We start from the raw sequence: 23,988 nt of genomic DNA on the forward strand, positions 1-23,988 counted from the left end.
TGGGCCTTGGCGCCGAGGGACTGCATATTTGCATGCATTAGTGCAAATACAGCTGTGCCGAGAGCACGTGCACTGTTACCGGAGGCTTTAAATCATATGATCATTTGACCAGCGTCACAGCCAATCACGGCAGTCACATGATCATAAATCCTGGCATCCTAAACCCCTTAAAGAGGCGGGAGGCGCCAGCTCCAAGGGGTTAAAGCATTTCTAATGCTGGCTATACACTATACGAAAAGTTATTCAAACTCATTTTCGAAAAAGGAATACTTGGCCGTGCGAGCAAACAATAGTACAATCATGTAATGACCAATAAATCGTTCAATGGACATAGATTAATCAATTTTTTGGTCGTTTTTTTTTTTTTTTTTTTACATATACCTATTGCAAACAGTTTGGATGAGAAAAAAAATAATCTTTCAATTCAATTTATTGTTCCTTCGGCAGAAAATTTCCAAACTTGTCCTTCATTTTTTTGGCTCAAAAACATCACAACCGATTACCAATTTGTGCCCATTAACTTGCCGAAAAACGAACGAACTGTCCTAATGACCGAATTTTTGCTGGTTTTTCGTATAGTGAATAGCCAGCATAAGCCAAAGAACAAAACTTTAATATATTGTAACTTACCGGTCTCTAAAATGAATGTTCTTTTCTTTTTTGCAAGAAATTTCCTGTCCCTAGGTGACAACCCTCACTCACTGCACTGTATCAATGGAGGAGCAGCATTGTCACCTTTAGGAAAGGAAGTGTTTTAGGACTACAGAACACCCCTCCTCATCTCAATAAAATAGGGCAAAGGTGTTCTGTAGTTCAAAGAGAGCGCTGAAAACACTGTTAACAGAGAACATTGCAGTGCAGGCAGAGAGCACAGGAAGTTACCTGTTATCAAATTTCCAATAGGATCAAAGGCTATTTTGCACTTGTTAACCACTTCTTAACCGGAAGGTTTTGCCCCCTTAATGACCAGGCCATTTTTTATGCGATTTGGCACTGCGTTACTTTAACTGACAATTGCGCGGTCATGCAACACTGTACCCTTATAAAATTTATGTCCTTTTTTTTCCCACAAATAGAGCTTTTGGTATTTGATCGCCTGTGCGATTTTTATTATTATTATTTATAAATATTATTTATATTATATATTATATCATATTGTATATTATATTATTTTATTATTTATAAAAGAAGAGTGGCAATTCTGAAAAATATATATATATTTTTCACTTTCTGCTATATAACATTCCCCAAAAAAATTAAAAATCTAATTTTTTTATCCTTTTAGAGCAATTTGTATTCTGCTACATATTTTTGATAAAAAAAATCCCAATAAGCGTATTTTGATTGGTTGGTGCGTCTACAAACTAGAGGAAAGATTTATGTCATTTTTATTTATTTATTTATTTTACTAGTAATGGCGGCGATCAATGATTTTTAACAGGACTGTGGCGGATCCCTAACTGACATGTTTGACTCTTTTAATGGGAACAATCACATGACTACAGTAATCAGTGCTAAAAATATGAACTGTTACTGTAATAATGACACTGGCAGGGGACTATTTAACCCAGAGGCGATCAAAGGGTTAAGTGTGAGCCTAGGGGAGTGTTTTCTAACTGTATGGGGGGGACTTGTGAAATGAACACAGAGACCTGTGATCCTAAAAAGAAGGAACACAGGCGCTCTGTGTTCATTCCAGAGAGAACAACGGTCTGCTGTGTTTACAACAGCGGACCGTCGTTCTCTCTCCATGGGTAGCGATCGCGGTTGCCCGGAGGCGATTGCGGCCCTGTGGATCGGCTTCCTAATGGAGACGGCCCCCAGGAGCACTTCTGAGAACTGCCGTATGGGAATAGCGGTTCACGCAGCCGAGCCAGCCTGCCTCTGTATATCTGCGGCAGACGGTCAGCAAGCGGTTAAACAAAGAAAACAAAAATGCTTCAATTGGTGTGTTTAACAGACCAAAAAGGGGTAAAGAAGAAAATTTTATTGTTCGGTTCAGTGTTGATTGCAATACTGCAGTTGATCGTCTAACTTGTTGCGCAAGCTTCAAGAAATGACATGCAGATGTTAGGACATAACCAGCAGAATTCCTAGCTGGCACAAACATGACTAGCATATTAGTTGAACTGAAAATAATATATTCAACCAGATAGCGTAGCTCATTAGCTTAATTCGAAGGGAGATCCACCTAAAGACTGTAATTATATTTCTATAACATGTTACTATTGTGAAAGCTGAGGAAATTAATTACTTTAAAATAAGCAAATGTGAAGGCTATTTCCCAATGTTAGGTTGATGAAGGCAGGGCCAGTCACCCACTAACTTGTTGCAACGGGCTTTACAGCCCAACTGAATATTCAGTTTGAATCAGCTAAATACATTCCAGGGGCATTGAAATAAAAAAGTGCTCAAAGCCCAGGGGCTCGTTCATGCCATGTCTGCTGAGCTGCGCTGATGTGATGTGTGATCAACGCAGGCTCAATGCAAACATTTTTTAATGTTCTTTGTTCACGTCATACATGTGCACTGCAAAAAATGCAGCATGTACACATTTTTTTATTAAGTGAAAAAAAGTTAAAGAGTAAAAAAAATACAACGCGTTATAACCGCACATCTCACTACCCCTACACAACACACCAGTTTGCAACTGATTTAGCACACAGGCTGGTATGAATGAGCCCTAGGAGTTTTTTTCCATAAAAAATCAACAATAGAAAAACCTGTCCCCTGCCAGCATACTGCAGAGTGGGACCCTTGATCCGTGTGGAAGCAGTGATTGCTCTATAAAGATTGGAAACACCCTCTATTCTCCAAGCACCAAGGGGCTTCAGCTATATCTGACTTAAGGGCCATACACACTATAAGATTTTCTGAAGACTTTTTCCTTCAGATTTACCTTTTCTATGTAGTGCAAGGGCCTGCCAGATTGCATACAAATTGAAAGTGTTTAGGTTTGACCTCATATTATATGGTTTTGGTAAATCTAAAGGAAAAAAGTCTCCAGAGAACCTTATAGTGTGTATGGCCCATTAGTAGGGGACATTGGTCCTCTGCAGAGAGATCACTGCTTCCAATCAGAAATCAAGGACTCACTTTGCAGCTGCTGGCAGTGGACAGGCTTTTCTAATTAGGCTGTGATAGGAAGAAAACCTATTGTAAGACATTACACACCTTTTGTCTTGATGCACCTGGAATACATTCAACTGATTTAGGGCTCTTTCACACACTGTGTCCGTCAAACGGACTCCGCTTTTCTCAGCGGGGGAATCGAGCCGCCGATCCCCCGCTGAGTATCTTTGTATCTGTGTATCTGTGCTGTGTGCGGAGACACAGCTGTCAGTTCCCTATGCATCTGTATGGGGGGAATCGGATGGAAACGGACCGTCGGTCCGTTCTCATCCGATCCGATCCGCTGGACGGATGGAAAATAGGGTTTCCATCCGTCCAGATTTGACGGATCGGATCGGGTCGGATGTCAGCGGACATGTCTCCGCTGCCATCCGATGCCCCATAGGAATGCATGGGGGGACCGTTCAGATCCGCCAAAAAAACTGTCCGCCTGTGTGAAAGGGGCCTTAAAGTGAAAGTTCAACTGAGGTTTAAATGGTCCCTCACTGTTGTGAAGCAGAATCTGATTGCTTAGTGGGGGCTCTCTGTTGATCCCCGCTGTGCAGGCCGATGACAGGCTCATGTCAGCTCCGCTATGCAGAGTGGACATGGACATAGCCCACTCTTGTATATGGGGCAATCCCATCTGTCAGTTACCATACAGATGAACGGGGATTAGGTCCTCCATTCATCTGTTTTTTGCAGACAGGATCAGATTGGATGGTGGCAGGAGTCAGCAGACATGTAGACTAGACATAAAAGAGACTGGAGAGTCCAATTTCATTTCACAGGAAAAAAATATCATCTTTAGGTGTACTTATATTTGCTTTATTTTGTTTTGTATGCTATTAACAGCTCTTGCACTCAATTACACCAAAATGCATTCAAAATGCATAAAAACACATGTAGGGCCAGGTCACATCACATGCAGTCCAGTGCTTTTTTTTCTGCATCAAAAACACATGGAAAGTATGTTACATGGTTTTCAATGGAATAGTTCACACCAGTGCAGTCAATTCCAGGGCATTCCAGATCCGGAATAAAAAGTAAAACATGCTGCATTTTTCTTGGACTGGACTATACTGGAACGCAGTAAAACCCATAAAAATGCACTATAATGCGTCAAAAATGCACCGAACTCCAGTACAGTGGAAAAAATACAAGAAATAGGAACAAACAAAGCATTTGGAATGCATCAAAAACGCATCAAAAATGCACTGGAACGTGCCAAAAATGGGTTAAAAATGCGCATGAAGAAACACATCCAGCACAGATCTGGAAAGCATTTTTGTGGTGTGAACCATCCCTTAAAAGGAACCTGTGGAAGATTCCAAACATGTAAACTAACATAAACTTCTAGTTCATATACCTTTTCTTTAGGATACCCCTCTCCAGTGCAACAAGTGCTTTTTAATTGTCTGTGTAATAATACCTTTCCTAAAGTTGATACCATGTATCCATAGATGTACTCCCTATGGGGCAATGTCTAACAAGCCACTGACATTGCATCACGTAAGGTTGTGCATGTTTTTAATAAATTTACCAGCAGTCTGGAAAAGTAATATAATGTGAGTGTCAATTAATTTGCAAAACTTGCAAAGCGCTAAGAAATTAAATACTGGTAATCATTTTTTTTTAATAAACATCTCCTCAAAGCAGATTAGTAAGTAAACCAATGTCGGCCTTGCAGGAACGGCTATAAAAACATTAATAGTTGGGTTAGCATACCTTTTCTGGAGAAAACGCTGCTGCATGCTAGCTCCAGTGCTGGTCATGTGACCAGAAGTCTAGGCATTTGATCATATGATCTCTAGTATAATACAATAATGCCAGATGTAAACCAGCAGCTGGCTCAGCCTCTCAGTGCGCCGCTGAGATCCACCCCCCCCCTCCACAGGCCGGTGCTCCAGTGAGTGCTGGGGGGACAGAGCACAGAGTGGTGACTGAGGGTCACTGCTCTGTAGTAACATAGGCCTCAAGAACTGAGCGATCATCGGCCTTTAAATGCCCTGTTCTCGGTGTAGAGCTGGTGGGGGACATCGTCAGCATCAACCTGAGCTAAGTAAGTATGTATGTTTAATATTTCGGTTATCTGCACGTCTCTTTTAAAGTAGACATAGGTGTGCACAGCCTATTGCACCCTAAAGATCAAACATATTTGCGTGTTTGTGCATGTGTATATATACAGTATACTGACAGTGTCAGCAGAGCAATGGACGGTGTCAGCAGGGAAGAGATTGGTGTCAGTAGGGCAGTGGACTTTTTTTTTTTAATTAAAAAAATTAGGGGGCTTTGGTGAAATATCAGGGGTCGAAATAGGGGGAATTTGCATCACACAGGGTGATTAGGGTGTGCCCAGGCACACCTGGCACACCCTGTGCGCACGCCTATGAAAGTAGACCTACTGTCAACTGTTTAAACAACATATTATCCATCCCAGAAAGACTGTTAACATATTTTAACATTTTATTAAAAATGCTTGAGAATAGGTCCACTTCAGTGAACCAAAGAAACATTCCTTCCTAAATGATTCCTTGAGCGGCTTTGGAAAATGTTTGTCTTCGAAAATCTTGGTAGCAGCCAACGGAATTTTGGACAGGATTATTGGATAATTCTTAGTTACTCACCCTTATTTCTATTTTATAACATACAAAATATTGTTCACATCCACATTTCATTATGGGATGTGCTGTATAGGTTTGGAACAAATACCTTTTAAACTGTTTAAATATTGTACAGATAAAAATGTTTTATGTTACACTGTATACAGTATATATATATATATATATATATATATATATATATATATACACACACGCACACACACACACACACTATATTACCAAAAGTATTGTGACGCCAGCCTTTACTTGCACAAGAATTTTAACCACTTTACCACCGGAGGATTTTGCTGTCCTACGTACAGGCCACTTTTTGCGATTCGGCACTGTGCGACTTTAACTGACAATTGTGCGGTCGGGCGACGCCGTATCCAAACGAAATTTACGTCCTTTTTTTTCCACAAACAGAGCTTTCTTTTGGTGGTATTTGATCACCTGTGCAATTTTTACTTTTTGCGCTATAAACAAAAAAAAGCGTAAATTTTGAAAAAATAACAATATTTTTCAAATTTTTTTATATGAAATTCCCCCCCCCCCCCAAAAAAAAATGTAAAAATCTAAATTTTTTTACATTTTTGGCCAATTTGTTTTCTGCTACCTATGTTTTGTAAAAAAAATCACAATAAGCGTATTTTGATTGGTTTGCGCAAAAGTTATTGCGTTTACTAACTAAGGGAAAGATTTCTGTCATTTTTTGTGTTTTTTTTTTTTTTTTAACGAGTAATGGCGGCGATCTGCGTATTTTTTTGCGGGACTGCGACATTGCGGCGGACAGATCGGACCCTTGACTGACATTTTTGACACTTTTGGGGGTACCAGTGACATTTCTACAGTAATCAGTGCTATAAATATGCACTGTTACTGTAAAAATGACACTGGCAGGGAAGGGGTTAATTTTATTGGAGAGGGAGGGGTTAATGTATGCCTGGTGCTTACTAACGTGTGTGGGGGGAGGTGACTGAGTGACATAGGGACAGATCGCATGTTCAGCTATGCTGAACCCTGCAATCTGTCACTGTTTGTCACTTAGGAGATCCGCCCGCTTTGTTTACACAAGCGGGCGGATCTCCAAACTCGATTCCCCGACGATCGGGGAAGAGCGGCGGTGATCACCGCCGCTCCTCCCCTGGCCCGACTCCCGCTGTGACTGAAAACAGCGGGCGCGAGCCTTCGGGGGGGAGTCCAGCGACGTAGGTCTACGTCGCTGGATGGAATCGAGCCACTTTGCCGCAGTACAGTCCCAGTGAATGGTTGGCAAGTGGTTAATGGCATCCCAGTCTTAGCCCGTAGGGTTCAATATTGGGTTGTCCCACCCTTTGCAGCTATAACAGCTTCAAGTCTTCTGGGAGGGCTGTCCACAAGGTTTAGGAGTGTGTCTATGGGAATGTTTGACCATTCTTCCAGGAGGGCATTTTTTTAGATCAGGCACTAATGTGGACGAGAGGGCCTGGCTCGCAGTCTCGGCTCTAATTCATCCCTAAGGTGTTCTATCGGGTTGAGGTTAGAACTCTGTGCCGGCCAGTCAAGTTCCTCCACCCCAAACTCGCTCATTCATGTCTTTATGGACCTTGCTTTGTGCACTGGTGCACAGTCATGTTGGGACAGGAAGGGGCCATCCCTAAACCGTTCCCACAAAGTTGGGAACATGAAATTGTCCAAAATGTCTTGGTATGCTGATGCCTCAAGAATTTCCTTCACTGGAACTAAGGAGCCAAGCCAAACCCCTGAAAAACAACCCCACACCATAATCCCCCCTCCACCAAATGATTTGGACCAGTGCACAAAGCAAGGTTCATAAAGACATGAATGAGCGAGTTTGGGGTGGAGAAACTTAACTGGCCTATACTGAGTCCTTACCTCAACCCGATAGAACGCCTTTGGTATGAATTAGGGCAGGGACTGCGAACCATGCCTTCTTGTATTCATTCAGACAGCTGAGTGGATCCTGACAACATGTTTGAGATCCTTCCAGTGCGCCAAAGCTGCTCTGCCATGTCAGCTGAGAATGCGCTGTAACCCACTCTCGGCTGACTTTAAGTCACGGAAGAGCAAAACTAAGTGCACTCCTTCGACCCACAGGAGAAGTATGACCAAAAAAGCTTTGGCCATAATTCTATTTTAATAAAGGATACAGTATGTGTGTATAACTGAAAATTGATACTACGCACATAGAAAAATCATATGCTCCTGAAATTTACTATGAGCCCCCTGATATGTGTAAACATGCTAGCACAGACTACAGTGTATATACAGTACCTGAATTAATATTCTAACATTTGAACGTACACCAGCTAAGCCATGGAATGCCTAACGTATAACTAAAGGCAAAGGTTTTTTTTTTTGGTTTTGGATAGAGTGGTTAGGAATTTCAGCACTAGTCCGTTTTTATTGCTGTCTGCACCTCTGTTAAGGAGATTCTCCCTCTGTATTTGTCCTGTTGATCATTATCATTGAAAGTGAAAGTAAAAGAAAATCCCAAATTTTGGGTTGTCCCCAGAAAAGTAATAGCGGGGAAATCTTTCAATGGGGACACTAGTTCTGGTGACCTGGGGTTCTCTAAGAGATTCCCTTAATTTGCAGGGATTTCCTCTCACTTCCTGTTTGGCTATGAGACAGGAAGTGAAGAGAAATCTCTGCAATGGGACGAAGATGGCGAAAAAAAAATCTGACAGGGGTTAACTTATAACCCTCCCTTGCTCTATCGAAAATGAAAAAAAATTTTTTTTGCATTTGTTCTACTTTAAAATAAAAAGGTGATATTGTTTACTGTTAGCCTTTTTATGATGTGCATGCCATATATAATTAAAGCTGCATTAAGTTCACAACATGACTATTGTAATAGGAGACTGTAGAAAACCCTAGTTTGTAAAGAGTATTCTAAAATTGTACGTGGTAAGTAATTGTCCTGCATATCTGCAGATCTTTGTGCACATGGGCTGAAGTTCAAATAGTAGTTAGTGTATGACATTCCACAGGCTGGACATCTAAAGTAATTTTTTTTTCCAATGGATATCACCATTACATTCCGCATTCAGCCCAAGAAGAGTGGATTCTTGTGCTCCCCAGATGGGCCATTTGCCCTGATTATTTCTTGAGAACTTTCTCGGATGCAGATGCCACAGGAAGAGATCAAGCAGCAAATTCTCCTAATCCATCTGGACCACCAGACCTCGTAATGGCTGTAGTACATTTGTTTGATCAGTGTCTTTGTGGTCCATGATCACAGCAGCTATTGCAGTCAGCCAGCACAGGACGCATGTCTCCAGCTGTGGGAGTGTGGGAGATTCGAAAAGCAGCACATGGTAAAGGCTTTGTATAACTTTCCTGGGCACTGGAAATTACACTCAGGCCAAATAAAGGGAAGGAATTGTGGGAGTCTTCCTGGCAATCCCAAGTTTAAAACTGTCCTGTGGATTCTTTGACATTAGATCTATCATTCTGCCAATTGAGGAAAGATATATATTCCTGAAGTACAGGAGAAATAGCTGCATATACACTGATGAGACATAACATTATGACCACTGACAGGTAAAGGGAATATCTCGTTACAAAGGCATCTGAAAATTGGTGTTATATATTAGGCAGCAAGTGAACATGTTGTCCATGAAGTTGATGTGGTGAAAGCAGAAAAAATGGGCATCACAGTTTGTTGTGTATGGGGCTGCGTAGCCCATGGTGACCCATGTCCACAGCCAAAAGCTTCTACAATGGTCACATGAACATCGGAACTGGACTACGGAGCAATGGAAGAAGGTGGCTTGGTCTGATGAATCACATTTTCTTTTACATCATGTGAATGGCCGGGTGCGTGTGCGTCACTTACCTGGGGAAGAGATGGCACCAGGATGCGGTATAAGAAGGCGAGTCATCGGAGGCAGTTTGATGCTTTAGGCAATGTTCTGGGTCCTGCCATTCATGTGGATGTTACTTTGCCATGCATGCCTCAATGGGTCAGGGCTGTTTTAGCAAAAGGGTGCCATACTCAATATTAGGTGGGTGGTCATAATGTTATGGCTGATTGGTGTATACAGCTCATTGGCAGGGTCTGGCATAGGTTGCTGCCATACAGTTTGCAGGTTCTCACCTGGGTCTTGTCTGGATCTTGGGGGATTCATATGTTTTTTGGGGGGCAGTCAGAGCTCTCAGCCTGAGAGGAGACAACTTGGTGTGCAATGGAGCGAGGCTCTTCTGAAATGGCTGGGCAGGGATGATGTGGGGTCATGTTATTCCGGAATTCCATTATAATGCTAAAGTTGACAAGCCCCCGGATGTTTTAGCGCTTCATGTTGGGGGTAATGATTTGGGGGTTTGGGCTACCAGAGACCTAGTGAGAGATGTCAAATTTGACATTTTGCGTTTAATGCGTGAATTTCCCAGATGTATCATTGTGTGGTCAGATATTGTAGCCAAGAGGGTTTGGCGGTTCGCCATCTCCATTGCTCCTCATAACAAGGCGAGAATTAAGCTGAACAGGGAGGTAGGTACGTTTCTGTCTAGACTCGGGGGCATTGTGGTTCAGCACCAGGAGCTGGAAGATCAGTCTGTCTGATATTGGAAGCATGATGGCGTTCACTTGAATGCGGTTGGCACAGATATATGGTCTGGTTAAGCATTGTTAGAATTATGTTGTTGAATTTTCACTTATTGGTATGTTTTATTGTTATGTTATTTATTGTTTGGTTAATAAAAGTGGCTGCTGTGGCCGTATTAAGCCCATGTCACGCAGTCCGTGTCGTTATTTTGTAGTATTAAGGACCCAGGTTGACGAATCCATTAGTCAAGTGAGGGCTGTAGGAGAGAATGGAGGAAAGGGCTGCATGACTAAGGGAGGAACAGGGGAACAGGGTCAAGGAAGGGTCAGCCTAGTGGGAAGGGGAGTAGGCCTTGCATGATTGGAGGCAGAGGCTGGATTGGCAGGGTCCAGATGTGAGGGGGTCTGTGGAGGTGGTTATGAGTAAAGCGATCAACAGTACCGTGAAACGCGTCAACCAATGTACTTGTTCCTGTCATGTACGGTGAAGTTTGTTTTCATCTTAATCCTGAGTGCCGTCAACTACTTTTGGTTTTGGATGTTACTTGGATTACGGATCCGACTAGCACCTGGAAATCTTGTCTCACCTGAGCGGCTCTGTCTGTGTAAGGATTTACTGGTCTGTGGAGGCAGGTCCATCTAGTCAATCCAAGGAAGTTCAGGAGAAGAGGTGACTTCCCTCCCTCCCGCCCCTGGGTTATCGGTTATTGAGGTGTATAGGTGGTGGTAATGTTTTGTTTGGTGTCAGGGACTTGGATCCAGTTTAAAAAAAAAAACAGTAAAAATGAACTAATTAAATTACTAAATCGGAAAAAAAAATGTTTTTTGTTTGTTTGTTTAAATCAGGGGCGGGGAACCTTTTTTCTGCCAAGGGCCATTTGGGTATTTATAAAATCATTCGGGGGCCGTACAAAATTATCAACTTAATAATGTGCCTGTTATATTTGGTCAAAAATATAATTAACGCACCCCTAATGTGATGGCTGCAACTGCTTCTCTTTGGTGAGTTGTGTGATGTTAGCTGGTATTGATGATGATGCTACTCGGAACTGGTTTTCCACTTTGTGATGGTAGTTTTGAAAAGAACTGTTGGCAGGTAATGCTGGTGGGCTTAGCTGGCTGGTACTGCTGGTGGGTACTGCTGTGGGTACTGCTGGGTCAGGCTGGTACTGCTGGCTTTTACTGTGCTGTGTGTACTGCTGGCTGGTACTGCTGTGGGTACTGCTGGTTCAGGCTGGTACTGCTGTGGGTATTGCTGATTCAGGCTGGTACTGTGCTGTAGGTACTGCTGGCTGGTACTGCCTTGGGTACTGCTGGCTCAGGCTGGTACTGCTGGCTGGTACTGTGCCATGGGTACTGCTGGCTGGTACTGCTGACTCAGGCTGGTACTACTGGCTGGTACTGCTGGCTCAGGCTGGTACGGCTGTGGGTACTGCTGGCTGGTATTGTTGTGGGTACTGCTGACTCTGGCTGGTACTGCCTGTGAGTACTACTGGCTCTGGCTGGTACTGCTTTGGGTACTGCTGGTTCTGCTGTGGGTACTGCTGACTCTGGCTGGTACTGCTGGTTCTGGCTGGTATTGCTGGCTCTGGCTTATACTGCTGTGAGTACTGCTGGCTCTGGCTGGTACTGCTGTGAGTACTGCTGGTTCTGGCTGGTACTGCTGGCTCTGGCTGGTACTGCTGGGAGTACTGCTGGCTCTGGCTGGTACTGCTGGGAGTACTGCTGGCGGGAATTGCTGGCTAGCAGCGGTGCCGCACTGGAGGAAGAGGCGATGTTTCCTGTATTGGTCACAGGCGGAGTGCACTTGATATCACTCCGCCTGTGAATCACTCAGACTGTCACAACGGAGCCGGAACTATACAGGAAGCATTGGCTCCATTCTGACAGATCAGCTGAGAGACACAGACTCAGCTGCACGGGGGGCCGGACCAAATGACTTTGAGGGCCGCATACGGCCCCTGGGACATAGGTTCCCCACCCCTGGTTTAAATGATGAAGGTTTACACACTTTGACACAACAGAGGTTGGTAAGGTGGTCTTTGGGGGGTCAGTGATCAATTAAATTGTTAAAAAAAAAATTGTGGGGCCCATCTAAGGTAAGGTGCTTTCACTTGGTTAGTGGTGGTCCTCCCAGGAGCTAGGTCCCCTGGGGGGAAAAAAATGGAAGTATGTGTGGTGTCGCAACGTCTTCAAACCAGTTGGGGCGCGGCTGAGGACATGGACGATTCCAGGTAAAATTGTGCCTAAGGACACCCAAAGACCCTTCTGGTTAAGCATTGTTAGGATTATATTGTTGAATTGGTATGTTTTATTGTAATGTTATTTATTGGTTGGTTGATAAAAATGGCTGCTGTGGCCGTATTAAACCCATGTCACGCAGTAAGTATCGCTATTTTGTAGTATTAAGGACCCAGGTTGACGAATCCTTTAGTCAAGACATAGATAATGTGATCTGCATGCATGTTTGCAAAATTATGAGTATCACGTTATTTGCTACCCTAGGCATGCGTAATGACCGCCTTAATTGCCATCGCAAATTACAGCATGGCATGCTGGAAAATCTTTTCAAGCACAGCTTTTCCACATTTGATACACGTGTGTTCTATCAAATATACTGTGTGGCTGCTACTAGTGTTCCTCAAAGACATCATGACGACATTGCGGAGTATAAAACCCCTTTTTCTACGCAAAAAGAGTGTGAAACTAAATAATGAAATCAAATCCAGTATCAAAAATAATTATAAGTGACAACAAATTTATAATAGGTCTATGGTCAATGACCTATTAAAAGTGCATTTAAGTGCTGAATAAATATGTAATAACCACAATATAGTAAATGATATGCTGACCACCCCTTATCAGTCTGATCCCTAAGATCAGCATTTCGCCCCTCCCTGTGGGCGTTTATGTCTATGAAAACGCCCACAGGGAGGGGCGAAACGTGTCAACGGTATTTCCGGCTGATGGCTGTACTAATTACGTCACTTCCAGAAACCAGTGGAACGCAAACAGGGAAGAGCGCACCCCGAGCAGCCACACGCTACCTGGAAGTCTCTACTATTTCACTGTGATTCCAATATCATCACATTGTAAGTGTAAACTCTGCCTTTATTAATAAATATTTTTGTACGTTATCACACTATGGGGTTGTTTTTCTTCCATGGCCATTGATTTTATGTCCACTTGGGGATACCGGTTATTTACCCTATAAGTCCATCAACCAGTGGGGAACCCATCTGAAGATCCACCAGGTGAGTTAATCTCTAATCTTACCGGACCTAAATGTGATTGACCCACATGCAATATTGCTAAGGGGTCCATTGAGTCTGGTAAGTGGAATATATATTGGGAGTGGACCTGCACATACTGCACGTTATCTTCACGGATTGGCACCGACTTGTGTTTTTTATGAAGATAGCACAGAGCACGTTGCACTTTCTTTCACTGGACACTTGCTGATTCTGGACTTTTGGGATTTTTGGGGGACATTATATTCATTTTTGTTGTATAGCACAAAATTGCACCTTAAATTGGACACTGATCTTAGGGGTCAGACCGATAAGGGGTGGTCAGCATATCATTTACTATTTTGTGGTTATTACATATTTATTCAGCATTTAAATGCACTTTTAATAGGTCATTGACCAAAGACCTATTATAAATTTGTTGTGACTTATAATTATTTTTGATACTGGATTTGATTTCATTATTTAGTTTCACCCTTTTTTTGCGCTGTGTTTAGAAAAAGTTGTTTAACGATCACAAGGTTATGAGCAGCTGCATTAAAAGGCTTTTTGAGGCCCCATAGCACAGGATAAAACAGTTTAAGCCCCGGTTCACATTTGTGCGATTGCGGAGATTGCATGTAATTCGGAGCACACTGCTCCTAAATTACATGTGATTTCTGTGCGGTGCAGATTTCAGCCATACACATGGTATGGCTGAATTGGCACTGCATCCACACGAAACTTGCAAATGAGGCTTTTTTTTATTCGCAGCAGAATCGGATCGTATAGTGGTTCACACTAGTGCGATCCGATTCTGTGCGAACTTGCAGATCGCACTGCGATATGCGATCGCAACTGGGGGTGTCATTAACTTTTAAATGACACCCCCTGCGTATCGCATATGGCAGTGTGAACTTCCAGAGGTGCGGATGCAATGCGGGATCACGCTGCATATTTGCAGCGTCCCCGCATCGCACAAATGTGAACCGGCACTAACACGTAGTATAAAACCAGACTAAACAACTCCAATCAAACAACTATGATACTTCATTAATAGGGACGTAAAGACATGTCACAGGCATCATAGCAAAATGCCATGATGAAAGAACCCTTTTTTTAAAGGAATACAGAAGCTATCATTTCTGGTCTTTATTTAAAAATGCTTGTTGCCTGGCTGTCTCTGCCATCAGTGTTTTCAGTGATACTGACCTAAAACATGTATGTAGTCAGTAAAGTCCTAAGGCAACACATGAGAGTATATGTACAGCTGCTGGCAGGAGTCAGTAGATTCTTGGCAGCAAAGTAAACACTGTTGCACACGCTGTGCGAACAGCTGCAGGTGTCAGCGGGGGCTGTCAGATTAGTACTCTGTACAAATCAATGGCCGGCGCTGCTGCTATTCGCATGCAGTTACAAGCACATACTGACCCTGAATGTAGCCAGTGTGTGTCCAAGGTCGGCGTTTCTTGAAGATTGTTGCTGCGTCCAGAGGCGCCATTTAGCTACCTCTGAACACATCCAAGTATCTGCACACAAACTCCTGTGTGAATATAGCCTAACTCCTGATCTGCACACTTGTGTAGGGTCAACGACAATGAAAAAAAATATTGAAGCTATCGAATCAGCATGATGGCCAGGCAAGAAGCATTTTCAAAATGAGGAGTTGGCAATCACAGCCTACATAGTTTCATCAGCACAGGTTTCCTTTAAATGCAATCCCATTACACAAAACAAGTTCTTGGAAAAAAAATCTGCCAGTGCAGAATACTAATTGCTTTTACAGCAGCCTTATCAAGATGCATGAACTAAACTAAAATTCATACTTGGCAAATGATATCACTCTTTGGATTAATTATTACTCAGCCAGGCTGTACTGAGCTGCATGTCCCGCTGAGCCTCCAAGCAGATGTATGTTATGCTATGGCAATAGATATGCCATTGTGTCATCAGCAGCAACTGTTCTTAAAGTGAATGCAAACCCTAGCAATGAACATTTCCTATTTACTCCCTTTTGGCCTGTTTAATAAACCATTAACCACTTTGGCCCCGGAGGATTTTGCTGCTTAATGACCAGGCCCTATTTTGCGATTCGGCACTGCGTTATTTTAGCGGACAATTGCGAGGTCGTGCAACACTGTACCCAAATAAAATTGACGTCCTTTTTTTCCCACAAATAGAGCTTTCTTTTGGTGGTATTTGATCACCTGTGCGATTTTTATTTATTGCACAATAAACAAAAAAAAAAAGCGACAATTTTGAAAAAAAAAAAAACAATATTTTTCACATACTGCTATATGACATTCCCCCCCAAAAAAATGTAAAAATCCAAATTTTTTAACATTTTAGGCCAACTTGTTTTCTGCTACATATTTTTGGTAAAAATCGCAATAAGCGTATTTTGATTGGTTTCCGCAAAAGTTATTGCGTCTACTAACTACGGGAAAGATTTATGTCATTTGCATTCTTTTATTTTTACTAGTAACGGTGGCGATCTGCGTTTTTTTGTGGGACTGCGACATTGCGGCAGACAGATCGGACCCCTAACTTACATTTTTGACACTTTTGGGGATACCAGTGACGTTACTACAGTAATCAGTGCTAAAAATATGCACTGTTACTGTAATAATGCCATTGGCAGGGAAGGGGTTAATACTATTAGTGATCAAGGGGATAAATGTAAGCCTAGGGGAGTGATTCTAACTGTGGGTGGGTTGGGCTTGTGAGATCATCACAGAGACATGTGATCCTATATAGAAGGATCACATAGCCTCTGTGATCACTTCAGGGAGAAGGACAGGCGGCTGTGTTTACATCAGCTGTCCGTCCTTCTCTGTCAGCGGGGGGAGATCGCGAGTGGCCGTCGGCCATCGGAGCCGCCTGTCACACGCACTGGCTCCCCGGTTGATGAGCGGGGGTCGAGAGCGTGCCGCCGGCGGTGCGCGCTCGCCCCCTAGAGTCTCCTGAGCGAGCGACGTAGTTCTACGTCGGTTTGCCCAGGAGCGGCCACCTGCCGCAGTAAATCTGCGGTGGGCGGTCGTCAAGGGTTTAAAGTCTGTTGTTAGATCTGTTCAATAAGTAAAACATTTAAATCTGTTGATCCAATGTTGTGTGCACACATTGTACTATTGTCATTCCTGCCCAGGAACACCCCCCCCCCCCATTTTGTTATGAAGATGAGGAGAGCTGGAGGTGTTCTGCAGTCCTAACACACTTTCTGTCCTAGGGTGACAAGTTAACACTTCCCCTCTATATATACTGTATATATATATATATATATATATATATATATATATATATAGTCGGTGAGCATTGTCATCCTAGGAGTGGAGTGTGTTACTGTTAGGATCACCAGGTGATGAAATCTAAAAAAAAAAAAAAAAGCCTGAAGAAAGGAAAATATTGCAGCTACCACATTTAAGGAATGGTAAACTGCAATATATTACATTTTTGTTCTTGGGTTTAGATACACTTTAACTGAAGAATGGTTAGATAAGTTGCTAGTGGGTTTAAACATCAGCATCTCTCTATGCCTTGCCTTTAAAAAGGGTCTAAAATGTGTGGTGCTACCCTCGCAAGTGCCACTGGTATTTTGATCCTTTTCCCCACTTTAGAACACACACAGCCAGGAATGCAGCATTTTCAGCATTCTTTCTGTAGCACTGTCCCCTTGAGGACTGCTGGATTATTCACCTTGGATTCCCTCTTGGTTACCGTTAGCAACTGCAGCATGCACAATTTAATTCTTTACTCCCTGGCTCAGTCAAACAGTCTAGAGGATGTAGTTGTTTTTGTGGTTTTATTTAAATTAGATGTGGGAGAAGGGAAAAGTGGGATACTCCAACTTGAACTATTCCCAATAGATGAGGACTCCTGTCTGAAGATGCAGCCAGACTGCTGATTCACCTTGCCACTTAGATGAATTTAGGATTACTTGTTAGGATGAATTATCTTCGGGATACACTCCTAGTATCCCCTTTCACTCCAACTGCTGACACCCGTCCTCTGACTGTCTTACACTGGGGTGGCCCCCCTCAGGTCAGGCCCCTAGACACGATTCCCTGTATTCAAGATACTGTTTTTTGAGGGTCTCCAGTGTCTCTACCAGCTCAGTCAGCTCTCATTGACCTCTGGGTTCAGCTCCTTTCTTCCTGGTCCCCAGGCCGACCTCCTGTGACCACGTGCCCCTGCTACAGAGGAGGAGACAGCCACCTCCCTCCCTCCGGGACTCTGCTCACCAGCCAAAGACCCCGCAGCACATGTGCTCCCGGCTTTTATACCCCCTCACAATTTTTTTCCAAAAATTTTCACGGAGTAAATGCCCTTTTCCCCCTGGAAAGGGAGAAAGGGGCATTTACAAATGTACAAGGCCTTGGGGCATACCCCATATGTGACCGGTAGATATAATAAATGATGTGAAAAAAATATATATCTCTGCGGTACAAATATTCACAAGGATATATACACACAGTAGGTGCATTTAAATCAATGCACCTCCCGCCAAACAAAAATCTGCTTGAGCAGGTAATAGACATTACCCTGTCTAGCTAACTAGATACAATATGTACATTGCATGAAAAGATTGAGGGCCTAGCCATATCCGGAAATCCAAAGCAAGCCTGCAAAGGAAATTTGAGTTAGGCATATATTAGTGCATGACTATCTACACCAGTGAGACCGTCCTCTCCTCAGAGGCGACTTTCTCACCACATCAACTTTAACTACATATTCATGTAGAGATCCTCTGCCTCCTGGCATACATGACTTGGCGTCTCACTGTTACTCCTGGAACAGGTAACAATTAAACCCTGCCAAGCTAACTATCTAGCTAATCTAGTGAATCACTTTTGGTGACTCAATGATAGGCACAGTCCCTTCTCAGCATTGGGCACTGACTCTCCTCTTAGCACAGTCAGATCAACAGGTTTAGAAAGAAAACATGCGGAGTCCACTGGTGTTCACAGTGTCCTTCCCTCCTGTAACACCGCGGCAACCTGTCTTCTTCTATGACAAGCAATTTTGATGGAGCCTGAGCAAGCTTGTCCAACCTGTGAGTATTGCAGATCTCTTCAGGGGGCCCTTCACTCTGGAATCCCCTTCTCTGAAGAGACATCAACCCACTACCCACTCTTCCCGAGGTAGCAACTTGCATAAAGTTCCTGCAACTGGCCCTCTGGCCCAATAGGATCTTTGCAAAGTGTCCTTTGAACAAAGTATCTTTGTAAAGGGGTCCTCTTCTTCTGTACTCTTTCCTTTGGCCCGATGGCCCTAACAACAGGCAACAACAACTTGAACTTGAGCCTCCCCAGTCCCTTTTCTTCCACAAAGAACTTTAAGGCCAACTAGCCTTGTAACAGTATAACTGTGGGAGTGGGACCCTAGATCTGACTTCCCTTCAGAGTCCTTGACATGGATAGACCAAGCCTGGCCAGATCCATTTGGGCGGCGGACCTCCAGACGGTCTATGTAGATAGCCCGCTATAGGTTCCAGTTCATCTTTGTAGAGCAAAAGGTGTCCCATAGCTCAGGCTTTTCTTTGTTCCGGTATGGTTTGGATATGTAAATGTAGCACTGCCCCCTAGAGGGCTGCTGGATATTACACTTTAGGGACTCCCCTGGGTTACCCGTAGCAACTGTTTGCACAAACTTAACACTTTCAGTTCCTGCCTCAGTCAAATATCAGTCCAGGGGATGTTGTTTTTGTGGTTTTATTGAAATTGGGAGAAGGGATGAGTGGGATACTCCAACTGTTAACTATTCATAAAGCTGAGGACTTCGAACTTGAGAATGCGACAAGGCCGCTACTTCATCCTGCCCTTTGAATGAAGATGAGATAAGTGTTCCTATAGCATTTCTCTTTAGGGTACTCCCCCAGTACCCCCTTTCTCTCTGGGCTAGCTGACACCCTTCCACTGACTGCACTACCCGAAGTGGTCCCTTCCTGGGCAGATCCCTGGGCAAGATCCTCCATACTCACTATACTGTTTTACAAGAGTCTTGCAGTGCCCCAACTCCTCAGTCAGCTTTCATGGACCTCTGGGTTCAGCCTCACACCACAGGTACACCAGGGCGACTGCCTGTGACCACCATCAACTGCTGCAGAAGAGGAGGCAGCCGCCACCCTCCTTCTGGGACACTGCTTCCCGCCAAAGACCTCTACCTCATGTGCCCTTGGCTTTTTATACCCTGTTCCATAATGCACCACTCTCTGTGCCAACCCCTGGGACAGTACCAAAAGCCTGTGTGTCACTGGTCAGGTTTCCTCCAGCATCCAACGTGCTTCCCCATTGGATCAGCTGGGGACACTCCCTGAGACCAGATGAATCGCACACTGGGCACACTGAGTAGACCTAACTACAAATCCTGCTCCCTGATAAGCAGAGTGCATAAATATTTTGCTTGCTGCTTTTCTGGTAAACAGAGCCAAACTACACTCTCTTACCTAGCACCTGACTAGGAGGGTGCTACATCAAGAAACTCCCAAATCGCATCACAGCACCACTCTGTTCTGGCCTCAACCTCCAACATGATCTTCCGGGGAGCATAGGGGTAGTCATACCCATACTCCAGGGCCACCTTCCTCTGTATCAGACGCTGGCATCTTGAGAACCTGGGGAGGGTTTGTCTGTTTCCTCTCCCAGGTGGGGAGTACACGGTCTCTTGTCTGCTAATGAGTTTCCCATAGGCCCCGTTTTGATCCCGAGCCCGGGTGTAGGTAACGAGGTGGGGACAGATCTGGAACCCGTGTAGCATAGGCCTCACAGAACCTCAAATTCCTTGCACACTGCATGCGTACCACTGAATCCCTTGTATCCTCATCCGGCAAACTGGAACTTGTAGAGCTGCTCCTCTCATCTGCTCCCAATCCCACTCATTCTCTTCCTCAGACTTCCAGACATCTATTCCCCTCCTCCAAGTATCCAAACTGATGCTGAAAGCTTGGGGATCCTGTATCAATGGCTCCGGCCTCCCCTTCACTCTGGGAGCCTCTCCCTCTAGAGCCCATTGATTCCCCTCTGCATTGAAAGAAGCTGTGGATACTGCTCTTAGATGGGTGACTGGCCCTCTTCCTGGTCGTGACTCAGCCTGTACCACTTGGGTGCACTTCACCTCGGAGGTGTGAGTCTCCCTGGTCTGGCATATGGCAGTGTAGGTCTAAACTACTGGCCCCGGCTCCAGCAGAGCTCTCAGCACTCCCCTACCTCTGCCTACAGGGATCTTCATGGGCACCAGCAACTCCTGGGTAACTCCGGTCTCCTAACTCACATACAGCTTCCCGGGCCGACACTCACTCTGCACCGCCTGTATGAGCATATCACCGCAGTGTCCACACTGACTCCAGGCCTGCAGCCTCATAGACACACTCGAACACCGGCTACATACCAGCCCGAGATGCTCCTTGTCCTTCCCGCTGCACAGCGCCAGTCTTTACCAACCAAACTCCGGACCGACTCCGGTGATTCCATCAGCTTTACAGGTCCTCCGCCAACACGTGGGATAGCCCCTGCGCTCCAGCTCACTCCGACATCTGCCATCGTGCTCTTCCACACACGTGTCTGCTCCTCAGCTACACCCGAAGGTGGAAGTGACGTTTCAACTCTCTTCCTCCACTCGGATTGGCAGTCTGTGGGTGCCAACCCCACCCACAACTCCAGGCTAGCTGACTCTCTGGTGGCGGCTCCTCCTGTTAGGCAGATCTCTTCAGCGTGCGCTTTCCCACGTGGTGCAGTAACCTCTTCACTGCTGCTCCTCCGCTCAGCCAGCACGACGATCATTGCCTGGCAGACTGTGTTCCTCAATCTACATACATCCACCATCCCTGTCTGTACTTGGGCCTCAGTTGCACTTCCATCTCGCCAAGCCAACTGACCTCCCATGCTGTTGGTGAAAATTGTCCTGCTGTCAGACATTGCACGGCCGACATTTTTCTCCACAGCACATGTACAGACATGACCCCGACACACCGATCCCTGTGTCCCCGGACACTACTTTCTTCATCCACACTTGCACCGATTACTGTAAAACAGACGCAGTCCTTTTGTACAATCCAGTGCATCTCCTCTTCCTCAACTCTCCTGTAATTTACTTGTAGAGACAGGCTGTTTCCCTGACAAAAGTCTATCCATTGCCGTTGGCAACCATCATTGTAAACTTGACTTATCATCCCACTCTCCCTAATCCCTGTAGAGCAGACACCACTCCTTCCGCTGGCACTCCAGTACATTTCTTGAGAAAGCATGAAGTTACTTTGCAAGATTTTCCGGCTGTTGCCGTTAGCAACTGTTGCGGTAACCCAGAAGTACATCCCGGAAGATGCCCCCATATGTAGTACTGCCCCCTTGAGGACTGCTGAATTATTCACCTTGGGATCCCCCTGGGTTAAGGTTAGCAGCTGCAGCATGCACAATTTAACTCTTTACTCTCTGGCTCAGTCAATGAACAGTCTAGAGGATGTAGTTGTTTTTGTGGTTTTATTTAAATTAGGGATGGGAGAAGGGAAAAGTGGGATACTCCAACTTGAACTATTCACAATAGATGAGGACTGCTACATTTCCATGGCTCAGATCATCAATCTAGGGGTTTCTTGTTAGGGTTTTTTATAAAAAACAGTAACTTGGATAGGGATGGGGAGCTGGAACTGTAGGACTGTAAAACTTGAGGACTGCTGGACTTCTGGCTGATTTGTACAAAATGTAGGCTGTATTGCATAACCTCTGACTGCACTCTGCTTTCCTTGCTGCATTGCACAACTCCTGGCTGTGCTGGGCAGACTTCTGACAGTATTGCACATCTCCTTGATGTTTTGGACTGATAATGTCCTGTACTACCTTAGAATATCAAAGCACCCTATTGTCACGTATCCTCTGTAAAGGGGGATAAATTACTCACTCTTCTTCCCACAACTTCTTTCTGGCTCAGTTCAGTCTCTGGACAATGGTTCTTTGGTAGGTCCCCCAGGTAAGTCTAGTTGGGACATCAATGTTTTTACAAAGGCTTCTCTAGTTTTCTATGCCCCAGGGGCAGAGGCACTGCACAGGGGTCTTAGTCCTACAGGACTGGATCCAGTAACACTGCACTCTGCTGCCAGGTCTAAGACTACTTATGGGCTCTCCCTCCACCTTCTGGGCACACCTCCCCAGGCATTGGATAGTGTTCTATAACAATTCAGGTTGCCTGTCCTGCTTACCCTCCCACTATGCTACTAGAACACTCTAGAAGGTAGAGGGGAGTATCAGAACAGTATCAGAACAGCAGCCTAAAACAACAGTGAAACAATGAGCAGAACAAAGCAATCAACCCCTGTGCCACTGTTTACAGAGAAGCTAAACTAAATATATCCTACCATGAACTAGGAGGGTGCTACAAATGAAAAATAGAAAATATGATAAGTCTCATTCCCAGATAGCAAGCAATTGTGCTGCAAGTTTAAAAATGACTTGCTAAGCAATTGCTAGACTTGCCAGGCTTTACAAGTTTGTTGCACTATTGCAGCAAGTCTGCATTGCATTACTCCGGATCAACTTTCTTTGCAAACATTCTGCAAGTCTGCTGTAAGTTCTGACTAAATTATGTTGTGCAACAGTCATCCCACCACAGGGGTCACTGGGACTTGCAGAGATCTTGCTGTAGACTCACCACTATAACTTTGCTTTTGCTAGAGACTTGCTGCGCAAATGTGCTACAAATTGGAGAAGTGTCACCTAGAACTCTTAGATTGTAAGCTCTAACGAGCAGGACCCTCTGATTCCTACTGTATTAAAGTGTATTGTATTTGTACTGTCTACCCTCAAGTTGTAAAGCACTGTGAAAACTGTCGGTGCTATATCAATCCTATATAATAATAATAATAATAATAATAACTTGTGCTTCAAGTGCTCTGCAAGTGTACAACTTTCCAGTTAAAATGTGCAGCAAATTAACAGACTATTCAACACTGCCACAAATTTGTGGCAAATTCTTCTTGCTATCTGGGCTCACACTAATACGTTAATGCAACAGGTTATTGTGTATAATAAGGCTCACTGTATTAACCACTTGCCGACTGCACACAGTATATTTACTGCGGCAGTCGGCCCCGGCCAGGCAGAGTGACGTAGGTCTACGTCGCTCGCCTGTCACTCCTTCTAGAGCCAATAGCGGGCAAGCGCGCCCGCCGAGGCGCGCGCCCGCCTCGGCTCGTTCACGGAGGAGTGCGGGAGTGTGACTGGCGGACCCGATGTCCGCCGGTCACACTACGATCGCCGGTACAGCGGGAGAAAGACAGAGCGGCTGATGTAAACAAGCCGCCTGTCAGTTCTCCCTGTGTATAAATGAAGATCAGACGGTTCTACTATGTAGAACCGTTGATCTTTGTTTTTACACCAATAGCAATGTCCCACTACAGTTAGAAGCACGCCCCTAGGACACACTTAACCCCTCCCTGTCCAATACAGTTAACCCCTTCCCTGCCAGTGTCATTTTTGCAGTAACAGTGCATATATATAGCACTGATTACTGC

This window comes from Pelophylax lessonae, assembly GCF_965119305.1.
Source record: "Pelophylax lessonae genome assembly, chromosome: 2".
NCBI lineage: Eukaryota > Metazoa > Chordata > Amphibia > Anura > Ranidae > Pelophylax > Pelophylax lessonae.